Consider the following 24,701-nt stretch of genomic DNA (forward strand, 5'->3'; position numbering starts at 1 on the left):
CGTTCCAGACCCCCGCAGAAAAGCAAAAACTGCTGAAAAGTGGAACTCATTGAATAGAATGGAGCGCGATGCCTGAAAACCACCATAAAAGCGGAACAAGCGCTGTATGAGTGGGGCTTTAGTCTAATTGCATCTAATTGAGACCGCTGTATTAGCGAAGCGCCGTAAAGCGAAGTGCCATAAAGTGGGGCCCTACTGTAAAAAACAGAATATATAAATTTTTCATAATACTTTATAATTAATTATATTCCATAGCACTGTTGTGGTATTTATCTTAAAATAAAAAATATAAATTGTCAGTTGCATTTTTACAAGGGTTAAAAAAAACTAAACTATATAAAACTGTGCCCCTCAAAGGTCAGTACTACACCCCTCTGAGGTCTGCGCCCTAGGCGGCTGCCTAGTTGGCCTAATGATAGCACCGGCCCTGGTTGTATCCAATCTAGGGCTAAGTTAAAGTCACTTAGAGGTATACGTGCTGCACTGATGGAGGGTTGTTGTGTAAGGGAAAATGCAAGTACATTACCAAAGATCATTGCGCAACAGATTTCACAGCAAGAATCAGCTGTTGCACAACAAGAACCGACTATTGTAAGTAAGCTTCCGCCAGTGAAACTGTTGCATTTGATTCCTTTGTTGCACAGCCTTTAAATTCTGCCAGCCTGTAGTGCTAGGGCTAGCAGACACAGAATGTTGGATACGGCCCCAAGACTCATGCCTGAGGACCCTGCAGTGGCCAGTGGAGAACTCTGATGAGGCTCAAGTTGCTTCCTTGGGTGGAGAACCATCAGGTCCCTTGCAATACCTTCCAAGTGCTTCAAAATCTTCCAAGTCAAAACCTGCAAAATAAGTTGAGGGCCCTTTAACCACCCAGCCCATCCTTCCAGGGAGGCGGAGCCTACCACACACCAAGTCTTTAAGCCTACATACAGCTTCATGAGAACATAAGAAGAGCTTGCTGGATCAAACCAATGGCCCATCTAGTCCAACATTCTGTTCTCACAGTGGCCAACCAGATGCCTCAATGGGAATCCTGCAAGCAGAATCTGAGATAGTGCTCTGTCTCCGCTGCAAGAGGCAGTATATCTTTGTATACTTGCTGCTGGAAAGCAGAAGTGAGGAGAGCGGTATTGCACTCAGGTCCTGCTTGTGGGCTTCTCATAGGCATGTTAATGACTGAGTTAACACCCCTAGTAAGGTTTCGAAACCCAAACTATCCAGCCCCACCTCAAATGAAAAATAGATTGGCTTAATGCTGTTTAATTTTAATTACTATATTTTTGGTTATATTGTATTTTATCATGATATTGTACGTCGCCTAGAGTGGCCGTTTATTCGGCCAGATAGGCGACTCAAAAATAAAATTTTATTATTATTTATTATTATTATTCCAAGGTAAATTCTAAGCTAAACTGAACCCTGACACACCTAGTCTGATGGGGTTTGGAGGCAGGCATGTATTGGAGAGCAAGGCAGGAAAGGCAACATAATTTCTTCTCCAGCTTGCATTAAAATCCAAGCCGGAGAAGAACTTGCAGGCTGCTAATGCTCAATCTCGTATTTGAGGAGAGCATTAAAAGCTACTGAGATTCGTATTTCTGGCCAGCAAAGATGAAATTGAAAAACATCATTAGTTTTTTATTCAGCACGTTTTTTGGTGTGTGTGGCTTTTTTTTTTTTTTTTGCTTGAAACATTTTATGAGTCCTAGGGATGAATCATAGCTATTGCAGTAGCTCCATTATATTCAAAGGGACTTTGAATACTGGACATGACCTCTGAATTGCCTCCCCACTTTTTAAATTTACTCTGACGATGGAATGCTAATGTTGTGTTTTCTGCTGTGTATTTGCAGTGGTCCAGTACCTGGGACATTATCCTGGATACTTTTCAGGCACTAAATGATGAAGCTTTATCATACAACCAAATGTTCAGTACTTCTTTCTTTCATAGCTGTTGTCACAACCTTTCAGCTGCTGAGCTGTGAATTACATTTTTATCCTTTTAGGTATGCTGCTTGTAACCCCCAGAATAACTGCAGCACATTTTGTTCCACTTGACAGCCGGGTGAACAACAACTCACAGAGACAGCACACAAAAATGGGTAACTTGGTGCAGGAAATACAGATTTTTTACCCCCCCCTTTTATTTGCAGCCAGATGGTTTTCGATAGAGCCTCTCAATTGCTCCCTGCTGTATTGTCACAGAGTGCATAAGTACAGAGTGCCCTTTTACCCATTATTATAATTTGCAGTGAGCTATGGAGGGAATCCAGCTAGTCCAATATTGGAGAAGACAGGTGGAGGTGTTTCCTGATAAGCAGTCACAGAAACTGTTAAGGCTACACATGCAACCTCATGTAAGGCAGGTGTGGGGACTATGTGGCCCTCCAAACGTTGTTGGACTCCAGTTCACATCAGCCTGAGTCACCATAGCCAATGGTTAGGGATGATGGGCGTTTAGTCCAGCAACATGTAGAGGGCCACAGGTAGGATCCTGTAGGATTCTAACCCTTGTGGAAAAACAAAGGGTTCACGATTTCAGAATCCCTTCTTTCCTTTGGAGTGATAATTTTAAGCAACTAAAAATATGAACATGACTTTGAATAAGCACTGCTCTCTCTCACTCTCTCTCCCAGGTAGACATAACTAAACCATCCGCCCAGAAGTGCAGCAGCTGCCTAACCCTCTGGGGATAGTTTCAGATGCGATGCTGAGCAAAATGAAGAGGACATTTCTGCATTGAAGAGGAATTTTTGCAACCGCCCAGTAGGGACATAGACAAGCAACTTCCGCCAGAGATGTAATGGAAAAAATTAGGGAACATCCAACGCAAGACAACTATGCTTCCCGTGCACCCCCCCCTGCTTCTAATCAAAGTCAAAACAGCTCAAAGTCTTTCAGACACTGCAGGGCATGGTCATGATTGACCAGACAACAGATTTGTCAACAGACTCTTGAGGGTCTCTCAAGCTGGCATAACAAAGCAGTTAAAAAATTATCCAACCAGCAACCTGATGGGTGGATTATTGGTAAAGTGCCTTGTTATGTATTTGGAAACTTTTCCAACAGGCATAACAGAGCAGACTATCACTCATCCTCCAACCAGGCTAGCAGCCTCTTGGAGTGCATGGAGGATTTCCTCCCTATACAAATGGTACCTTCAGAGGAGGGTTATCTTCAGACCTGCAGAAAGAGGAGGAAAGGGTTAATATCATCGTCTCTGTCTGCTGTTATTTCAATTATTATTAGCTCCCACAGCTGCTTTTTTTTAAATTGCATGTTAAGTGCAAATATGTATATATACTTTGGCCTTAACTTTCACTTGTCTTTACATTTTGGACAAACTCTTGATGCAGAAAATCCTTCTGGTACCTGAAAGCAATATAGGGTGCCCTCTGAGTCAAATGACAAAGCCCAGCAGATCAATGGATGAAATGTCACTGTTGTTTTTTTTTCAGTTCTACAGGTGGAGCCATTCAGATATAGAACCTAATGCAAAAGCCACCTATGGTGGATAGGGGCAGAAAGTTGGATATTGGACGAGACTTTTCCCTTGATCTTCTGGAAACTGGCCCCAAAGTTAAACAAAGAAAGAAAGAAACAAAACTGCCCAGGTTAATTTTTTGCCCGGGCCACGTAACAACTCAGATTAGGCTCCTGACTTGGAGGGCTTTATTTTATTTTATTTTATTTATTATTAAATTTATGTCCCACCTTTCCTCCCAGTAGGAGCTCAGGACAGCAAACAAAAACACAACAGTCTAAAACATCATAAAAAAGACTTTAAAATATATTAAAACAAAACATCTTTAAAAACATGTTAAAATAAAACATCTTTAAAAACACATTAAAACAAAACATCTTTAAAATCTTTACAAACATCTTAAAAACAATTCAAACACAGAGGCAGACTGGGAGAAGGTCTCTACTTAACAGGCTTGTTGAAAGAGGAAGGTCTTCACTAGGCGCCGAGAAGATAACAGAGATGGTGCCTGTCTAATATTTTGTTGTTGTTATGTGCCTTTAAGTCGATTACGGCTTATGGCGACCCTATGAATCAGTGACCCCCAAGAGCATCTGTCATGAACCACCCTGTTCAGATCTTGTAAGTTCAGGTCTGTGGCTTCCTTTATGGAATCAATCCATCTCTTGTTTGGCCTTCCTCTTTTTGTACTCCCTGCTGTTTTCCCCAGCATTATTGTCTTTTCTAGTGAATCAGGTCTTCTCATTATGTGTCCAAAGTATGATAACCTCAGTTTCATGATTTTAGCTTCTAGTGAGAGTTCTGGTTTAATTTGTTCTAACACCCAATTATTTGTCTTTTTTGCAGTCCATGGTATGCACAAAGCTTTCCTCCAGCACCACATTTCAAATGAGTTGATTTTTCTCTTTAATATTTAAGTCTAATATTTAAGGGGAGGGAATTCCAAAGGGTAGGTGCCACTGCACTAAAGGTCTGTTTCCTATGTTGTGTGGAATGGACCTCCTGATAAGATGGTATCTGCAGGAGGCCCTCACCTCCAGAGCGTAGTGATTGACTGAGTATATAAGGGGTAAGACATTTTTTCAAGTATTCTGGTCTGAAGCTGTATAGGATTTTGTACACCAAAAACAGAACCTTGAACTTGGCCCGGTAGCTAATAGGCAGCCAGCACAATTCTTTCAGCAGTGGGGTGATATGTTGGCAATACCCTGCCCCAGTGAGCAGTCATGCTGCAGTATTTTGCATCCAGACCAACCTCAAGGGCAGCCCCACATACAGTGCATTACAGTAATGCAGCCTGGAGATTACCAGTGCATGGACAACAGTGGTCAGGCTATCCCGGTCCAGAAACGGCCACAGCTGTCTTACCAGCCGAAGTTGATAAAAAGCACTCCTAGCCACTGAGATCACCTGGGACAAAGATGGATCCAGGAGATAGCTCAGGGATGGGGAACCTGTGTCCTTCCAGATGTTGCCACACTACAACTCCCATCATCCGTAGCCATCAGCCATGTTGGCTGGGACTGATGGGAGTTGGAGTCCAACAACATCTGAAGGACCATAGATTCCTCACCCCTGCCCTATCTCATGCCTGATAATATCATCCAAATGACCAGGGTGTATTTTTCCTGCCAAATGACCAGGGTGTATTTTCCCTGCCATCCTCTCCACTTCACAGAACCACACAGAAGAGGAGAGATGTGAAAAAGGTGGGTTCATGTCCAGGTGGTGCAGAAGATGTGGAGGCTTCAAGACTCTGGAGTGATCATACACACACTTCATGGTGGGTATTTTTTTGGGGGGGGGGCTGCATTTTTCAATGCATACGTCCACAGTGGTAATGTAGAAGGGGAGGGCAATGCAAATACACTGAAGGGACTGAAAGCTGCAGCAAGCTGTGCATCCTTCAGCTGTGGAATTAATTTTAGAATTCTTCAAGTGAAACATGAAATCATGACGAGTGGAACACAAGGTCAGGCAAACCCACAGAACAATAATGGAACAAAGTCGGAGAAATTGCCTGATCCCTCCTTCAAACCCATGTGAACATCACTTAGGTCGCACTCCCCTTGCTAGTGTGCTTATTGAATACACAGTCACAAATACTCTTTTAGTCTTTTAATCTAACTGCTCTCTTTCCTTCTCCTTCCCACCCCCATGCCCTGTTTGCCCTTGTAGTCTTGGAATTTTTATTGCATGTGGAAAAACAATAATTATTTATCCTAAGACAGATATTATGCTCAGCAGTGGCCCTGTTTCCTTTGGTTCAATTCAATCTCAATGTGTAACCAATTTACCAAAATATAATTATCCAAGTTATATCATCTGAAGGCAAGAAAGAAAACAGCTGCAACTAAAAGGTTTGAACATGGTAGTTAAATGTGAGACATGGTGTAAGCAACCATAAATTATACCCCGAAAAATGAACTGCTCAACAGCCATTACAAGACAAGAGCCTTTAAAGTTGGTTCAACATTTGGAAATATGGAGCAATAATTTCAGGCTTATAGATCTTGAGAACTAGTGTGGTGTAGTTAGTGATGTAAAAAGGCATGGTTTTCTGTTCCACCCTGTATTTGTTGTATGCAGCACTGTTTCTGTTCTGCTGCAATGTGTCTTCCACCAAAAACTATGTTATTTGTCTTTCTGCCTACTGTGCCAAAATTATGTAACCTACATAACTTATGCTGACATTGTCTTTACATCTTTCCACCCTATTCATTTCAGTGCAAAGGAAACACAGTGCAAATAGAGGGGAATATAATAAAATCCGTATCATTTGTAGACTGTAAACAACAATAGGGAATACCAACAGTATTTGCTGGATTGATTTCCATTCTGGACATGGGACAAATAAGCAAATAACAATTTCTGCTCCTGTTTCTGTTGGAATTCTCTGACATTCCTAGGTATAGTGAATGGAGTGTTGTTCTTAAACTGGGAGAAACCTGGGTCAGAAATCTTGGTCAGCCACAAAGTTCATTCGGTGACCTTGGGTCAATCACTGTTTCACAGCCTTGTGGTGACTATGAGGATAAAACAGGATGATGGAGCTGAGATGTGACTGATTATACGGATAGCCGATCTATTACTGGCTAGAGATGGGGAGAAATTTGATTCAGATGCTTTTAAAGCTGAATCTATCAAATCTGTACATTCTGAAACAATATGAGAACTGAAACATGGCCATCCTTTGAAATTCACTTATCCAAATTTTGTTATGCAGTTCTCCAACCAAACAATGTTTATAAAAATACACATATTATTTATTTATTATTATTTATTTATTAGATTTATATCCCGCCCTTCCTCCCAGTAGGAGCCCAGGGCTCCTAGTGGAAAATGTGCATTAAAAGGTATTATTGAAAATAACATATAAAATGCATACTATTTGGGAAAATGGAAAGGGATGGAAGGAATTGTCAATTCCAGTCCTCATTTTTTCAGTCTTGAATTCAGTTCTCCACATTTCTGGAGCAATTTGCATTTAAAAAAAATCCTTGTGAGAATTGTTCAGCATTTTAGTGAACATTTTAGTTCACATTTCTTCTAATACACATATTTTTGTATGTAGTTTTGACTGTTTTTTACAAAAAATATCTCCTAATATTATGCATTTGCATCTTAATTTCACTAACATATTCATTTTATGCATATTTTGCACTAATATATGCACCTTTGAGGTGCATCTTGTCCCATCATGACATGCTTTTCAACAATTGGTCAATATGCACCTCTTTATCCACACCATTGGTTGAGTGGGTGTTTTCTCTCCCCCAGCATTGCTGTGCCGCTGCTCTGTTTCATGGTTTTATTGTATTATTTTTATTCTGCATTGCAGTTATTTTGAGATAGTAAGCCACCTTGGGACTGTTTGATGCACAGCAGGCTATAAATACATATAATAGTAAATCAATAAAAAAGGAGGAAGGTAGGCATGGGTTGTATTCAGTCCTGCTCAGAGAAGACCCTTTGAATTTAATGAATCTAAGTTAGTAATGTCAGTTAACTTCAACTCCGAGTAGAACTAGCAATGAACACCACCCTATGTCTCTTCTTCAATGGCTGAGAAATGTGACAGCTCAATAGAGTCACAACTGCTTGGGCCAATTTTCAATACATTAACAATTCTCCTTTTCTATTGTGTGTCATGGCCCTGTCAGAGGACTCATCAGACAAGGATGACTCAGGAGTAACAGCAGCAGACCCAGAAGGAGAAACGGAGGAAACTCCTGAGAACCCAGCTCCTTCTCCCCCTCAGCTGCAGAGCACCCCAGTCACAGCTGAAGCCCTTCAGCCAGACGCAGGCAGTGAACAGGAGACTCCCCCCTCACCTGCAGAACATAGACAGCAGAAGGTCAGGCAGAAGAGGGGCAGGCCTGTCCACTTAAGGCCAAAATGCTGAGGGCTCACACCTGCTGACAAACCTGCTCCTTAAAAGTCAAACCTTGGCTTCAGCTTGTTGCTGACTACAATGTCAGGCGTGACCACTGTGTGTCTTCCTATCCCCTGAACCTTGACTTGGACTGATCTCTCGGCAAACTAGACCTGGATCTTCACTGATGTCTCTTCTGGATTTCTGGCTTGGCACGTAAGCTTCAAATAGCCTCTGCCCTTATCTTGCTTCCTCCTTGCTAGCCTGGCAGATTTATAGCCAAGCTGCTGGCTGAGGACTTACGGCCTGGCAATTACCAAGGAATCTCCAGCCCTGCCTGCACCCCCACCGACACTGCTGTGTCAGTGAAGAGCTGACATTGTGCATTTTTGGGATCCTCACCACACAGCAGCCCTATGTGTGATGCACCACTGCTTGAAAATACATGTTTGTGTGCATTGCAAATGCTGTATGTGAGAATCTTTTTGTATACAAGCTTGGGAGAAGTAAAGTTTTATTTTCACATGCACAAAACAGCAAAAATGCTCTTCTATTTAACCCCTGCAGTCTTTCCTACCTGCTCTAGGCATTGACCTGAAGAACAGGAACTGAGAGGTACTTAGGGATGTAAGAAGGCATCGTTTTCTGTTCTGCCCTGTGTCTGTTGCATGCAGCACTGTTCCCATGCCACTGCAGTTTGTCTTCTGTCAAAAATGATGTTAGTTGTCTCCCTGTCCATTGTGGTAAAATGATATAACTTTTGTAAGTAATTACAAGCCGCCCTGGGCTCCTGCTGGGATGAAGGGGGGGATATAAACAAACAAACAAACAAATAAAACACATTGTTATTACATTATCCCACCCCATTTGTTTCAACACAAAGGAAACACAATGCAAATCAAGTGGGGGCAAGTAATCTATTATTTATCACTTGCAGATTGAAAGCAGCAGCACCAGCAAATACCAATTGTAATTGCTGGATTGATTTTCATTCCGGACGAATAAGCAAACATCAGCAAGTTCTACTTCCATTTCTGTTTTAGTCAGAAGTCTCCAACATCCCTAGAGCAATAAAGATTCCTCCATCACTTTGGACACTTAATAAGGTAAGTGTGACCCCCCCCAAATTTCTTTGCTGTTTTTCTGCTTTCCTTCCCCCTTGAGAGGTGCAGAAATTTGCTCCCCAGTTTCACAGGGGACAAATAGACCCACAAAATTGGGGAGGGATTTTCAGTTGACCTGACTTTTCAAGTTCTCTCTGAGCCACTGAATCAGCAGTATAAAACAGAAATATCAAATGAAGTCACAATTTTGGTCAAAATGTTAATAGCCAATAGCATGGGAAGCAAAGTTAGTGTAGCTGATGGTTGAAATAAGCATGTAAAGCTAATATCTCTGCTTCAGTGGGGAGGCCTATTATATTAATGAAAGCCTCATGCATTCAAGATTGGAAAAACCTATTTTGACAGGGGACAGGTAAATAATATATAAAGGATTGCATCCAATCTCCACTTCCAAATTAATTTGCACTCCAGTTAAAGAGATCAATTGCTGGGCGAGAAAGAGGAGGCAGATTGTCAGCCTCACAACTGTTTCTCTGAGCAAAATATAAACCTGGATTCTTTTGCTTGCTCTCATTTCATTTTTGACTTTCATTTCAAGACCTATAAACTGCCCTGTCCACTGGTGCACCATTTCACACTGTTCCTCCTGGGAAAAGAATTTGTTCTTGCTAAACTGATGTTAGTGCTAGTTCTCAACTCACTTTCTAAGATCAATCCTGGGGGGTAAGGCTTAATAGCATTTCTGCCCTTCCAAACAAGAAGTCAAATATCCAGCAAAGCAATTGTGCTTGCCTGTCCCCATAATCTTGGGCAGCAACATGCAGGTTCTGATAGCATTTCTAACCTGGAGCTGGAATTATGCTTACCTCTCCAATAAAGTGGATGCGACTATGTGCTTTGACTGCCAGCAGAGAAGGTTCTGACATATCCCTGGGGGTGATTGTAGGTTGCTTTTTAAAAATAGCTTTCCCTCATCTGATCCATTTTGCTAGTTCACTAGATATTTAAGACACCCTAAAGTGGGTATTTCTCTCTCTTGTATTTGAAGTCTATGATAAAGCAGGGGCATGTCTTTAAACAAGGGTAGGAAACCTCAGCCCAGAGGTGGAATGAGGCCCTCCAGCCCTCTCTGTTTGGTCCTCAGAACAAAGGGTCTAGTCATCCGGAGTCTCAGGGGGTCTTAAACCTCTTACTTTTGGGGGAACAGGTCCCAGCAGGGTCCTATCAGCCAATCAGCATGAAAGGGGAGAGTGTTAGCCGCTGAGCAGAGTCTTCTAACATGCTTCCTTGTCCTTTCCTGCAGACTGGAGCCAGAGTGAAAGGAGGTGAGTCAGCTACTGAGAAGACATTTCTCAATAGCCAACATTCTCCCTTTTCATGCTGATTGGCTCCTAAGGATGTTGTGGGAAAAGGCATTATACAAAGATTTCATCCTCAACCCAGCAGCAAAAGGGGGAGAGGGGCTGTGGATGTGACTATCATGAAGGGACCCTGCACTTCTGAATTTGCCACTACACTACTGCTCAGGACTCTTCCTAGACCATGCCTCCTTCCCAGGCCCATCCCCTCACTGGCCTTCCTCCATGCCCTCCTCGAGTATTTTTACCTGGCCAGAATATAACCTTGAACTATGATATTGCCTCTTAGCTTACAGGCTTCCCTTAAGCATCAGCTTGGCCACTGTGACAACAGGATGCTGGATGAGATGGTCCTTTGGCCAGATCTTATGGAGAGGTTAGTGGGTGGGTTAGAAATGTCTGACTTTCTGTGGCTGGAATGATCCTACTGTACAACAGGTAAAGAGTTATCAGGTGGAGCCACAGCCAACAATAGGCAGAGTCACTCCCTGACTGGTTGTAATCAAGACAGCAGGCAGATGGGGGCTGGCTGAGGGCAGACTGAGGCTGGTGGGGTGGTGTCCCATGTGCCCTAATGGAGGAGTGGCCACTGATCTAAGCAGCTCTTTAAAGTGTGGAGCTTAATAAGAGAATAATAATGGTCTGCAATATATTTTACACTTACGCAGAAGAGGCTCAGAGCACTGCGCTTCTGTGACTCATGTGAACGTATGTGTCACTCAAACAACAGCTGTAATTAATTAATTTATATCCTGCCCTTCCTCCCAGTAGGAGCCCATGAGGAGCCCAGTAGGACATGAGCCTCATCTTTCTTCCCCTACTGTTTGTTTAACAAAAATCAGCTACACAATGATAATAGAATCATAGAATAGTAGAGTTGGAAGGGGCCTACAAGGCCATCAAGTCCAACCCCCTGCTCAATGTAGGAATCCAAATCAAAGCATTCCTGACAGATGGCTGTCCAATGATGAACTTTGTGACAAAGCCCGAGCTGCTAACCAGAAAGTCCACTTCAAATGTCACCTCTACCATGACACATTAGGCACCTTCAGTCCTGCCTAGTGAATTAAACTGCAGCCCTTACCTGCAACAGAGAGACAATAATTCTTACATACCATACAGGGGAAGTGCAGTAACTCAGCGGCAGAGCATGCAAAAGTCCCAAATTCAATCCTAGGCATCGCCAAGAAGGATTGGGAATGACCCCTGCCTGAAACCCTGGAGAGTTATGGTTAGTCAGTTGGATAGGCCACCGGTCTGACTTGGTATGAGGCTGCTGCCTACATTTCAATAAAGGCAAGATCAAATGCAACAATTCTCAATCACCTTAGAAAAATATGGTAAGCTTATAACCACCCACTGGGGTGGAGGAGAAATTCGATTCAGTTTGCATTTAAAGCCACATTTATCAAATTTACATTTTCAGAAACAATATGCAAACCAAAACATAGCCAAAATTCACATTTGTGATGCAGTTCTCCAATCAAATAATGTTTACAAAAATGCATATATTAAGGGGAAATATTCTTTTTTTTTTTTTTCAATAATTTTTATTCAGATTTTCATAAAACATACAAGACGAAATCATAAAACATTCAAAGACAAAAAACAAAATCAAAAATAGTTAAACAAAAAGAAAAAAAGAAAAAAAAAAACAAAAATAAAAAATAAAGAGTAAAATATTGACTTCCCATTTGTCAAAGATCAAATCAGTTATAAGTCTATAATATATAACAATCCTGTCTCTTAAGTCATATTATAAAATCACTTTCCTCCAGTAGTTATCTTACTTAATCATCAAATCTCATAAACATTACTTTATTCTTTCCACAAAAAGTCAAAGAGAGGTTTCAATTCTTTAAGAAATATATCTATCAATTTTTTTTTCCAGATAAGCATATCGATTAATCCATCTCATTACTAATTATGATAATCTTATTGTCATAACCATAGTCAAAATAAACATTTCAATTAATCCATCACATCAGAATCTGTTAGGTTCAGTAATTTCAGTAGCCATTGTTCTATTATCCCTATTAGTTCCATTTTCCATCTTCCATCTTCAGTAGTCTTGTTAAGTCCAGTAATTTCAGTATCCAATCTTCCATTATCAGTATTCCATAATAATCTTGCTGTCAAAGCCATAGTCATATAGTAAGAGTCTGATGGGAATTACCTCTATCCCAAATATTTTCTTGCCATCCATTCTGAATAGGTTGCTGAAATACTGCTGTAAAATCATATCTCTGTTCTTTTTTTCAAAATACACTGGGTCATCTCTTGAAAGTTTTTCCATTGTCACATGGCTGCAGTTAATTCCATAGATTTTCTCTATATTGGGCTCCATCACATCATTCCAGTCCAGAAGATTATCCATGCCATTGATAACTTTATCTCTAGAATCTTCATTAATTTCTTCAGAGATAACATTGAGTTCCAAACAATTGATTTTATTTCTAAAGTCCATAGACTCCAAATCTTGTTCCTGTTCCACGTTTGTTCCAATCTCCGGGATCTCCTCTCTCACAGGGACCCCTGTTCCAGTCTCCAGGGTCTCCTCTCTCACAGGGACCCCTGTTCCAGTCTCCAGGGTCTCCTCTCTCACAAGGACCCCTATGTCTTTAATCTCCTGTGTCTCCAAACAATAGATTTTGTTTCTAAAGTCCATAGACTCCAAATCTTTTTCCTGTTCCACGTTTGTTCCAATCTCCGGGGTCTCCTCTCTCACAGGGACCCCTTCCAGGGTCACCTCTCTCACAGGGACCCCTATATCTTTAATCTCCTGCTTCATTTTACTCAATTCAATTTTCAGCTCCTTACAACCCTGTCGCAGGTTTTGTTTCGTTATCTCAATCTCATCCATTATTTTCTGAAACATAGTTATTTCCAGATTCTCAGCCACTTTCTTAATTGCCATTTTAAAAGAAAAATATAGGAAAACCACTTCTTATTTCAGCAACAATTGGGTTAATACTCCAAACTTGGTGACATCACAGTATAAACAGAGCAGACAGCCTTATCTCTCCATGCTTAAGTAAACAAAATGCAGTTCCCAGGATCGAAACAATTAATGGCGGTCGTCAGGAAACAGATTCGTCAAAATAAAATAGACCAAAAAGAGAGTAGTCTCAGACAATATAATATTCTTCAAAATAAAAATCTGGAATAGAAATCCCTCTTCTGTGTATATCTTTAGAATGCAAATCCAGGACAGCTTTTTGCAACAAAAACAGAGATAAGCTATTAATTAGTGAGTAGCAGAGAGAAGTTATGGCTCCCCAGTGAGATGTCAAAAACCGATCAATCTGGCAAATCTCTTTTAAACAGCAACAATTTAAGTCAAGTAAAAGAAAAATATAGAAAGAAGGGTGCTTGCCTGTTAGTGCGTTCTCTCTTAGAAGATAAGATGAACGTTCGCTTTATCAGATAGAGCTTGTTGTTGAAAATCCGTCCCACCTTCGTCGGCTGGACCTCGTCCCATAAATTAATGAGATCTGGTCGTCCCAACAAAAATAGGCTTTGAGGTTAATCTCTTCGTTTCTCCCTACCCGGGAGAAGTTTAATCAGTCAAAAAAAAAAAAAATCTGACTGATATATCTGAATAAGCTTCTTTTGAGGCAGGAGCCCGTCTCAAAAGCAGGCACAGGCTAAGTCACCCTTCCCGGAAGTCTTAAGGGGAAATATTCTTGAAAATGAAAGTGAAAATAACATGCAAACATGCATTATGTTAGGAGAAATTGCTTGCAAAATGGTGTACGTTAGTCAAAACTGCATACAAGATGTGTTAATTAGGATAAATGTTATGAATTTTTGTGAGGATATTTATTTATTTATTTGCAAATTGCTGCAGAAATGTGGAGAACTGAATTTAAAATTGGAAAAATGAGAAACTGGGAGAACCAGAGTGCCTTCTACCAACTTCGGTTGGTGGCCCAGCTATGCCCCTATCTGGACAGGGATAACCTGGCTTCAGTTGTCCATGCTCTGGTAACCTCCAGATTAGATTACTGCAATGCACTCTACGTGGGGCTGCCTTTGAAGATGGTTCGGAAACAGCAGCTTGTGCAAAATGCAGCATCCAGATTGGTAACAGGGACCAGACGGTCCGAACATATACAGCCGATTCTGGCCCGCTTGCATTGGCTGCCTGTATGTTTCCGAGCTCGATTCAAGGTGCTGGTTTTGACCTATAAAGCCTTACACGGCTTGGGACCACAATACCTGATGGAACGCCTCTCCCAATACGAACCCACCCGTACACTACGGTCAAGATCAAAGGCCCTCCTCCGGGTGCCTACTCCGAGGGAAGCTCGAAGGGTGGCAACAGGGGAGAGGGCCCTCTCAGTGGTGGCCCCCAAATTATGGAATGATATTTGTGACAAGGTGCGCCTGGCGCCAACACTGTTATCTTTTCAGCGCCAGGTCAAGACTTTCCTCTTTTCCCAGGCATTTTAGCATGTGTTTTAAATTGTTTTTATATTGTTTTAAATTTTAAAATTATGTTTTAAATTGTATATTTGTTTTAATGTTTTTGATTGCTGTAAACTGCCCAGAGAGCTTTGGCTATGGGGCGGTATACAAGTGCAATAAATAAATAAATAAATAAACCAAAATTAATAGATTCTTCCATCCCTGCTGCCCACTTATAAAAATTCTAAAGAAATTCTAAAGTTCCCTGAAAATGAGAATTACTTCCCCTAGATTGCCACTAGTGTCCCATCCAGGCAAGTCTAAAACCATTTAACCTCAATAATGCTACAACTTTACACATTTGCCAATCTAATTCCTAGCACCAAACAGACCTAAGCCTTGGCCAGGCTGCATATCTTCATAACTTGCATGTCAAACTCCCCGCTCCGCAAAAGAATCCCCGAAAGAGCAAACCGGGGATCCTCAAATTATCTTTAAATGCCCTCAAGAGGAATTTGGGAACAGAGTAAATTTTATTGTAGAGAAAAGGGGGGAGGAGTTACTTTATATACTTTAGTACTGCTCAGCTATGTTTTTTCATTTTTATTTTCCTAATGTGCAAGGCTTATTCACATCTCTGCAGCTGTTACTCTAACTGGATGATTTCCTGTTTGAAATGCGGAGTAATTTAAAGCAACTCATAGTTGTTCAGGGGACCCCCCTCTCTAGGACATAACATCATCTGACATCTTCAACACTCAATTTTCAAACTGATTGCTGCTTCCTCCATCACCCTTCAGGTTCTCTCACTTCCCTGTTGTTGTTGTTATTATGTGCCTTCAAGTCGATTACGACTTATGGCGACCCTATGAATCAGCGACCTCCAAGAGCATCTGTCATGAACCACCCTGCACATATCTTGTAAGGTCAGGTCTGTGGCTTCCTTTATGGAATCAATCCATCTATTGTTTGGCCTTCCTCTTTTTGTACTCCCTGCTGTTTTTCCCAGCATTATTGTCTTTTCTAGTGAATCATGTCTTCTCATGATGTGTCCAAAGTATGATAACCTCAGTTTCATCATTTTAGCTTCTAGTGATAGTTCTGGTTTAATTTGTTCTAACACCCAATTATTTGTCTTTTTTGCAGTCCATGGTATCCGCAAAGCTCTCCTCCAACACCACATTTCAAATGAGTTGATTTTTCTCTTATCCGCCTTTTTCACTGTCCAACTTTCACATCCATACACAGAGATCGGGAATACCATGGTCTGAATGATTCTGACTTTGGTGTTCAGTGATACATCTTCGCATTTGAGGACCTTTTCTAGTTCTCTCACAGCTGCCCTACCCAGTCCTAGCCTTCTTCTGATTTCTTGACTATTGTCTCCATTTTGGTTAATGACTGTGCCGAGGTATTGATAATCCTTGACAAGTTCAATGTCCTCATTGTCAACTGTAAAGTTACATAAATCTTCTGTTGTCATTACTTTAGTCTTCTTGATGTTTAGCTGTAGTTCTGCTTTTGTGCTTTCCTCTTTAACTTTCATCAGCATTCATTTCAAATCATTACTGGTTTCTGCTAAGAGTATGGTATCATCTGCATATCTTAAGTTATTGATGTTTCTCCCTCCAATTTTCACACCTCCTTCATCTTGGTCCAATCCCGCTTTCCGTATGTTATGTTCTGCATATAGATTAAACAAATAGGGTGATAAAATACAACCCTGTCTCACACCCTTTCCGATGGGGAACCAATCAGTTTCTCCATATTCTGTCCTTACAGTAGCCTCTTGTCCAGAGTATAGGTTGCGCATCAGGACAATCAGATGCTGTGGCACCCCCATTTCTTTTAAAGCATTCCATAGTTTTTCATGATCTACACAGTCAAAGGCTTTGTTGTAGTCTATAAAGCACAGGGTGATTTTCTTCTGAAATTCCTTGGTCCATTCCATTATCCAACGTATGTTTGCGATATGATCTCTGGTGCCTCTTCCCTTTAAGTTCTCCAATTTAGGGCTTATCCACATGGAAGCAAAACATCATATTAAAAATGCTGCTTTTACCTTCGATTTCTGTTTGCACAGTCCACATATGGGGCTCAAAGCCAGCTGCAAACAGGGTGCTTTTCATTCACAGGGAAGGGAAAGATTAATCATGCAGCTTCCTAATGACCACGCCCTCTTAAGATCAAGAGTTCACTTCCCCTGGTTACCTTGGCAACCGAGCATGCTCAGTTTGTTCTGGAGTTTCATATCCCCTCCCGAAGTGCAATTATTTGTGTTTTCACTGCTACAATCCAGCCGGAATGCAAATATTTGGTTGAACAGAGTTATGCTTTTGTGCACAGATGGGTGGAGGAGAAAAATAAAGCACAATTTGCAGCAGGCTTGAAGAACTGGAGGCAGGAACCGAACAGGAAATGACATGAACAAAGGGAGGAGGAGGGTGTGGGCGTGGAAAGGGGAAGCATTAAAGTGTCTACAAGCCCTAGTGATACAAACTGGAGAAATATTTACCTTCCCTTTTCGGATTAAAACAGCATGTTTTTACTATGGATTTAAAGGGGAAAACTGCGTTTTAGCTGCTGATTGCCAGTCATGTCATGTGAACCATGCAAATTAAAAGGGGCTGTGAGTAGCACCAGACCCGTACTAAAACTCTGTGTGAACCAGCCCTTAGAGAGCATGGTTATTCAAATTAAAGAAATGAAGAATAAAAATCAAGCCTTTTTAAAAAATGGTTTCATCTGATGATACATGTAAGATGCAGTCCTCTGTGTTATTTATTGGATTCTATGTCCCCCTGAAATCTAGCCTGAACTTTTAAGGGGATGATTTGCACAGAACCCATGTAGCGTAAAGTTAATAGATTCAGGATTCATTGCATAGAGAAAGAGTTGTGTTTGGTTTAACAAGAACCGTGAAATATTTTGAGCCAAAACCAATCAATGTCATAAATTCTCAGAGTAGACCAATAGAAATTAATGTACCTAAGTGACTTATATCCACTAATTTCAATGAGCCTACTCTGAGAAGGGCTAGAATTGGCTACGACCTTCAGGGTTGTATTCAATGTAGCATCAAGCAGATTGTTCTGTAAGTGCAAGGATTTATCCTTGTGCAACAGAAGGATCTCTCCCTCTGTTCTCCTGTGCGCCCTCTAAATCTGTTCTTGGCTTCCCCCCAGCCCTCCAAAGCAGATTTGGGGATGTGTGTACAGACATGTAGGGCAGTTTCATGAATCTCACAGACTACTTTTTTAAAAATAATGTTTCCAGCACTTGTGGCCACAAATCAATGGTGGCTGGTGGCTCCATGACAGGGGGACAGTGGAATTCGCTCTGGGTTTTAGTCCACCTTGGACAGCTCCTTGAAAGTTCAGACTAAAACCCAGAACGGATTCCACTGCCCCACTGACATGCAGCCACCAGTTGCCATAGTCACAAAAGACAAGAATTGTAATGGATTAGAATGAAGGAAACAAATACACATCATGCTTACTTTGTCACTATCAATCTAACCTTTCTGCTACATTGTCAGTTAGCAGGCTTGCTTCGTAGTGCCTGTCTGCCATTTAGAAGTTTAGTCTATTCCCATTATCAGTAAGTGTGGTTATAAAAACTGGGTAACTCTCTCATTGGCATTAATTAGAATTGCTTCTGTAAATCCCTCGGCTATCTAATTGAGAATAAAACTCAACGTTTTCAAGGAGATAAAGAAAATGCATTACAGATTTGCTTGACAAAGTAAAAAGCATCAGAAGGGTGCTGGGAGAAGGAGGATACAAAGCAGATACAAAGAGATATCCTCCCAGGCGCTGGTTGCAAGCACATTCCCTCAGAGAATTTTGCACTCAAAAACATGGCTTAGTGAGCTTTTGCTGAAATGAGTTTTGCATTCAAAAATGTGGCTCAGTGTGGTTTTGCTAAAATAATTGCTTGGTTTCTGACGCTTTCATAAACAGGAGAACTTCTGTTAAGAACACCTCAAGGGTGCAGTCTTGTTCATCAGTCTGAAAAGTGAGTGCTAGGACTGTGCACCGGATTCGTCCGAGGCACAAGGCAATTCAGGCCTATTTGGAGGGATCCAGGACTCGGTTAAGTTGGATTCAGAAAGCTCCAGATTGCAGCAGGTTGGGCTGGGCAGCCCAGAGTGATCTGGAGCCATCAGGGAGCAGGGTGTCAGGAAGGAAGGAGTGGCAGGCATGAGTGAGAAAAAGGAGAAACGAATTTGAAAAGGGGGGACCTACTCGACAGCTGCATCTTTGCGGAGAAGGTAGGAGTCAGGTGGGTGTCTCTCCTGGCTGATCTCTCCTTCTTCCCACCAGGCCTCTCCTTCTTCCTGCCCTTGAAGCAGCACCACACAGGATCAAATCCTCCCACTTACCACGTGGTAAGCAGGAGGATTGGAACCTGTGCAGCACTGGTTGATGTTTCTTTGGGAGGTTGGGGAGAAGGAGATTGATGATGATGATGATTTGATTTATATCCCGCCTTTCCTCCCAGCAGGAGCTCAGGGCGGCAAACAAAAGCAGTAAAAACATAAAATCATCATAGAAACAAACTTTAAAACACAGAAAAAAAACCTTCAAAAATGTTACTTAAAAAAAGCTATCAAAACATCTTCCAAGATTAAAAAGCATTTTAAAAAAGAAAGTTTAAGAACATATTAACAAGCAATTCCAACAAAGATGCAGACTGGGATTTGTCTCAACTTAAAAGGCTTGTTGAAAGAGGAAAGAGGAGATGCAGCATCTCCCCCTTCCCCGACCCCCACCCAACCATGTCTTAAAAGTAGGGTTTAAAAAACCCTTAGCTCTGTCCCCTGAATTACTTTGGGGATGGATCCAGGGTGGGACAGATGGTCCTTGGGTTGGCTCAGGGCAGGTAGGCCTCTTGGGGGGGCTGAATTGGGGCTACAGGGCAGATCAAGGGGGCTGTGCAGAGCCCTATGGTATGCAACTCTAAACAGTTTCTCCTTAAGAACATAAGAAGAGACCTGCTGGATCAGGCCAATGGCCCATCTAGTCCAGCATGCTGTTCTCACTGTGGCCAACCAGATGTCCCTATGGGAAGCCCACAAGCAGGACCTGAGTGCAAGAGCGCTCTCCCCACCTGCGGTTTCCAACAACTGTTGTTTAGAAGCATACTGCCTCCCATTATTGAGGCAGAGCATAGCCATCATGGCTGGTAGCCATTGATAGCCTCACCCTCCATGTATTGTCTTTTCAAGCCATTCAAGTTGGTGCCCATCTCTGCCTCTTGTGAGAGCAAATCCCAGAGTTTAACTATGTGCTGTGTGAATAAGTACTTTCTTTCGTCTGTCCTGAATCTTCCAACTTTCTGCCTCATTGGACATCCATGAGTTCTAGAGTTATGAGAGAGGGAGAAAAATGTTTCTCTATCCACTTTCTCCATGCTGTGCATAATTTTAAATACTTCTATCATACTTTTTCTTTGAACTAAAAAGCCTCAAATGCTGCAGCCTTTCCTCATAGGGAAGTTGTTCCACCCCCTTGGTCATTTTGGTTGCCCTTTTCTGAACCTTTTCCAACTCTACAATAACCTTTTTGAGGTGAGGCAAACAGAACTGTATACAGTATTTCGAATGTGATAGCATCATAGATTTGCATAGTGGCATTATGATATTGGCAGTTTCATTGTCAATACCTTTCCTAATGATCCTTAGCATTGAATTTGCCTTTTTTAAAAAACAGCTGCTACACACTGCATTGACATCTCCATCAAACTGTTTACGATGACTCCGTGATCTTGTTCCTGGTCAGTCACCACCAGTCCAGATCCTACGAGTGTACATGTGAAATGAAGATATTTAAGATAAGTTTGGAGAGGTCCTTTGGGAGCTCTTGGCATCCTTTTGTGTTTGAAAAGGGAAAAAGCAAGCTTGGCCACCTCACTGCTGCCCCCCAATTTTAGATTATTTACGAGCAAGTTAAAAAGCACAGGTCCCGATAATATAGGAAACATAGGAAGCTGCCTTATACTGAGTCAGACCATTGGTCCATCCAGCTCAGTATTGTGTACATTGACTGGCAGTAGCACTCCAGGATTTCAGACTGGGTAATTCCCAGCCCTAGCTGGAGATGCCAGGGATTAAACCTGGGACCTTCTGCATGCAGAGCAGATGTTCTGCCACTGAGCTATGGTCTTTCTCTAAGGATTCTTGGAGGACTCCACTTTCTACATCCCTCCATTGGGAGAACTATCCATTTACTCCTACTCTCTGCTTCCTGTTTCCTAGCTAGTTGCTGTTCAACAAGGGATGTGGAATTCGGTGAGGAATGTAACGAAATCAGATTTGTTGATATGTTTGAAACTGATTATTATTCAGGTAGGAAAAAATCAATAGAATGCTGGGGGAGTGGATGATGTAAGGCTGACAGGTGGGAGGGGGTCTGTGAGTGAGAGTTCAGAGTGGGTTTTGAAAGTGAAAAGTGATTTGTTTTGACAGTTAGAATTAGGGAGGGAATTGACTTGGAGGAGATAGGATTAGGTATTGTGAAGTGAACATCTAGGTAGAGGGGCTGGCATGTTGAGGGAGACTTTATTGTGGTTAGGGCGGTAGGATAAGTAGACAGAGTAGGGACAACAACTTCTTAATAATTATCAACATTAAATTCTTGTAAATAATAAAGTTTATTTGTTTGTTTTAAAATCCTGAGTGTCAGCTTGGTCACGTGTGCTACAAAATCAGAGTGCTGTTCCATACCCATAACTATACTAATTATACTATGGTTTACACCAGTGGTCACCTTTTGGGGAAAAGATGGTGGGGCTGAAGCTTGTGAGTCAGAGGGCATGGCTGACGCAGACTTCCTGGGGGATTTCTTGATCCAGGCATGGGGAATCAGGAGGTGGAGTCACAGAGACATATGGGAACGTCACAAGGTACCTTGTCAAAAAGCACCTTGACAACTCTATATCCCCTTCCCATATTCTAGCACTCAGCTCCTTTTTGCAATTTCCCATGCAGTCATCCCTATAAAAATATGGAGGTTATTCCAAGTCCAAGCCATGTTTTGTCTCGGACTCCTTCACTTAGAGGGCAATATGGCAGAGCACCTGTGCTCAAAGGACCTCTTTACATGTGCTAATGTTTGAGCATGTAATGAGCACTCTTGTTTCTAAAGAAATGTAGAAAGGGGTAAGGCTATGGGACCATTAGCCAACCTCAGCTTAGACCAGGGGTTGGGGAATTCTTTTGGCCCAGTGGGCCGGATCTTTACCCCCTTCCCATGGGCCATTTTTGACAAGTGGGAAGGGTCACCCACCTGTCAATTTCTGATGCCGTGATGATGCCAGGTGACTGATGGGTGGGTGGTTCCACCTACCTGTCACAGTTAACCTGCAGGGGTGGGGAGAGGGGTCTGATTTGCTAGCATATTTCTTGCAGGGAATGTACTGACAAAGCAGACCCCAGCAGCATTGCACTCTCTGCTCACCAGCTAGTGAGTGAAGAGTGCAATCCTGCTGGCTGCAGGGTTCTGCTTTGCCAGGGCGTTCCCCATAGCTGATGTCACCTAGTGATGGACGTACGGGTATGGTTTGAGTAAAATGGCTTTGTGGGCAAACTTTGACCCTTGGTGGGCCAAGATTGGCCAATAGGCTGGAGGTTCCTCATCTCTGGCTTATAGCAAGGGGGTGAGTAACTTGCGGTGCTCCAGATATTGCTGGAATACAACTTCTATCATCCTGGACCATTTGACATGCTGCCTAGGACTAGGGATGGATTAATCTCTCGTTTCAGTGCTCTCAATTTCTCATTTTTCCAATGGAAAGTCCAGTTTGCCACATTTCTGTATCACTCTGCAATTGTTTCAGGAAGGCCAAATAAGCTAGGGCTGATGGGAGTCCATGTCCAACAACATGTGGAAGGCCACAGGTTAGCCATCCCTGACACAGAGAAAAGCTTTCACTCATAAGAACACAAGAAGAGTGTAATGAACTCAGAATTACTTATATGTTTAAAACTGTTTTAAAATTGTGTTCAGGTAGGACACTGTTAATAGAATATTAGTAGCTGCAGTTGATGTATGGCTAACGGGTGGTAGGGGATGTATGAGTGAGAATTCAGAGGTGAGTTTCGAAGAGAAAAGCCATTGGGGTTGGATAGTTAGAGTGAGCTGGGATTAGGGATCAAGAAGAGAACCTGAAGTTGGAAGGGCTGCGATTTGGGGGGAGGATTTCATTGGGATTAGTGGGGTAGGATAGGTAGGTAGGATAGGGACAATAACTTATTCATTTACTATCACATTTAACATCTTGTATATAATAAAGTTTATTTGTTTGATTCAAAATCCCACATGTCACCTTGGTCAAGAGTGCTATAATATTAAGGTCCTATTTTGTACCTATATCTATACCAATTTTACAGACATATTACATCATTGGTCAACTTTGGGGGAAAAGGTGGTGAGGCTGAAGCTTGTGGTTCAGAGAGCATATCTGCCCCAGACTGAGGCAGACGTTCTGGGTATTTCCTAATCCTGGCATTTGGGAATCAGGAGGAGGTAACCCCAGAGACACAGGAAGATCACAAAGAGCCCTGGTGGATCAGGCCAACAGCATCTTGTTCTCACGGTGACCAACTGGATGCCCATAAGAAGCCTGCAAGTAAGGGTTAGAGTGCAACAGCCCTCTCCCTCACCTGCAATTCCCAGCAATCGGTATTCAGAGGCATATATCACCTCCTGCGGTAGAGGAAAACCATAGCCATCATGGTAAGTAGCCACTGATAGCCTTATCCTCCATGAATTTGCCTAATCCATCCAAGTTGGGGGCCATCACTACCTCTTGTGGGAGTGAAGTCCATAGTTTAACTATGCACAGTGTGAAGAAGTACCTCCTTTAGTTTCCTGAATCTTCCAGCATTTAGCTTCGTTGGATGTCCCTGAGTTCCGGTATTATGAGAGAGGAAGGAGAACTGGTTTTGTTCACTTTCTGCACACCATGCATTATTTTATACACTTCTGTCATGTCCCCTCTTACATGATGACCTCTTCATTCTCCCAGAAACTCCTACTCAGGACAGGTCTTTCCTTTTCCCTTTGCCCTGTCCAGTCCTTATTCTCCCTAATATAACATAGGGAACTGTCTTGTTGGGGGTCAGATCATTATTCTATCCAGCCCAGTAGTGTTTGCACTGACTGGCAGTGGCTCTCTAGGGTTTTGGACAGGAATCTTTTCAGCCCTACCTGGAGTTGCCAGGGATTCATCATCAGGACCGTTTATCTTGTTGTAATTGCTTTTTAATATGTTTTTAAAGCTTTTTTTTTTTAAAGATGTTTTAAAGCTTTTTAAAAATGTTTTTAAAGATGTTTTGTTTTAATATGTTTTTCAGGATATTTTATTGTAATATATTTTAAAGTCTATTTTATGATATTTTAGTGTTTTTAGTGCTTTTGTTTGCTGCCCTGGGCTCCTGCTGGGAGGAAGGGCAGGATATAAATTATATTATTATTATTAATATTATTATTTCATGAATATACTTCCCCCCTGACTATTACTTCTGTTAAGGTTTTTTTGCAGTGGATTGCATTTAAGTGGTAGACAAGAGATTAGAAGGGCTCTGTTGTCTGCATTCAAATGCTGCCAAAGAATGGAGACAGAACATTTCTTTAAGCACCTCAAAAGCCTCATGTGACTTATGTACAGTGCATTTGTATTAAGTATTCATTTTCAAGGAAGAGGGTAACATTACCAGCTCTGGTCTCAAGTAGGGTTGAGGGAGAAATTAAATTCAGTTTGCATTTAAAGGCAAACTTGCCTAATTTGCACTTTCTGAATGTGATACACAGCCATCCTTCAAATTCACACTTCTCTGAATTTTTGCAATGGAGTTCTCCACCCAATTCATGTGTACAAAAATGCACACATTAGGGGAAACTGCACATATAAATGCATCAGTTAGTGAAAATACATTACAAGAATGCATTGTATAGGGGGAAATTGCTTTGGGAAAATGTGTATATTAGGCAAAATTGCATACAAGA

The sequence above is a fragment of the Rhineura floridana genome, chromosome 5 (genome assembly GCF_030035675.1).
Source record: "Rhineura floridana isolate rRhiFlo1 chromosome 5, rRhiFlo1.hap2, whole genome shotgun sequence".
Classification (NCBI taxonomy): domain Eukaryota; kingdom Metazoa; phylum Chordata; class Lepidosauria; order Squamata; family Rhineuridae; genus Rhineura; species Rhineura floridana.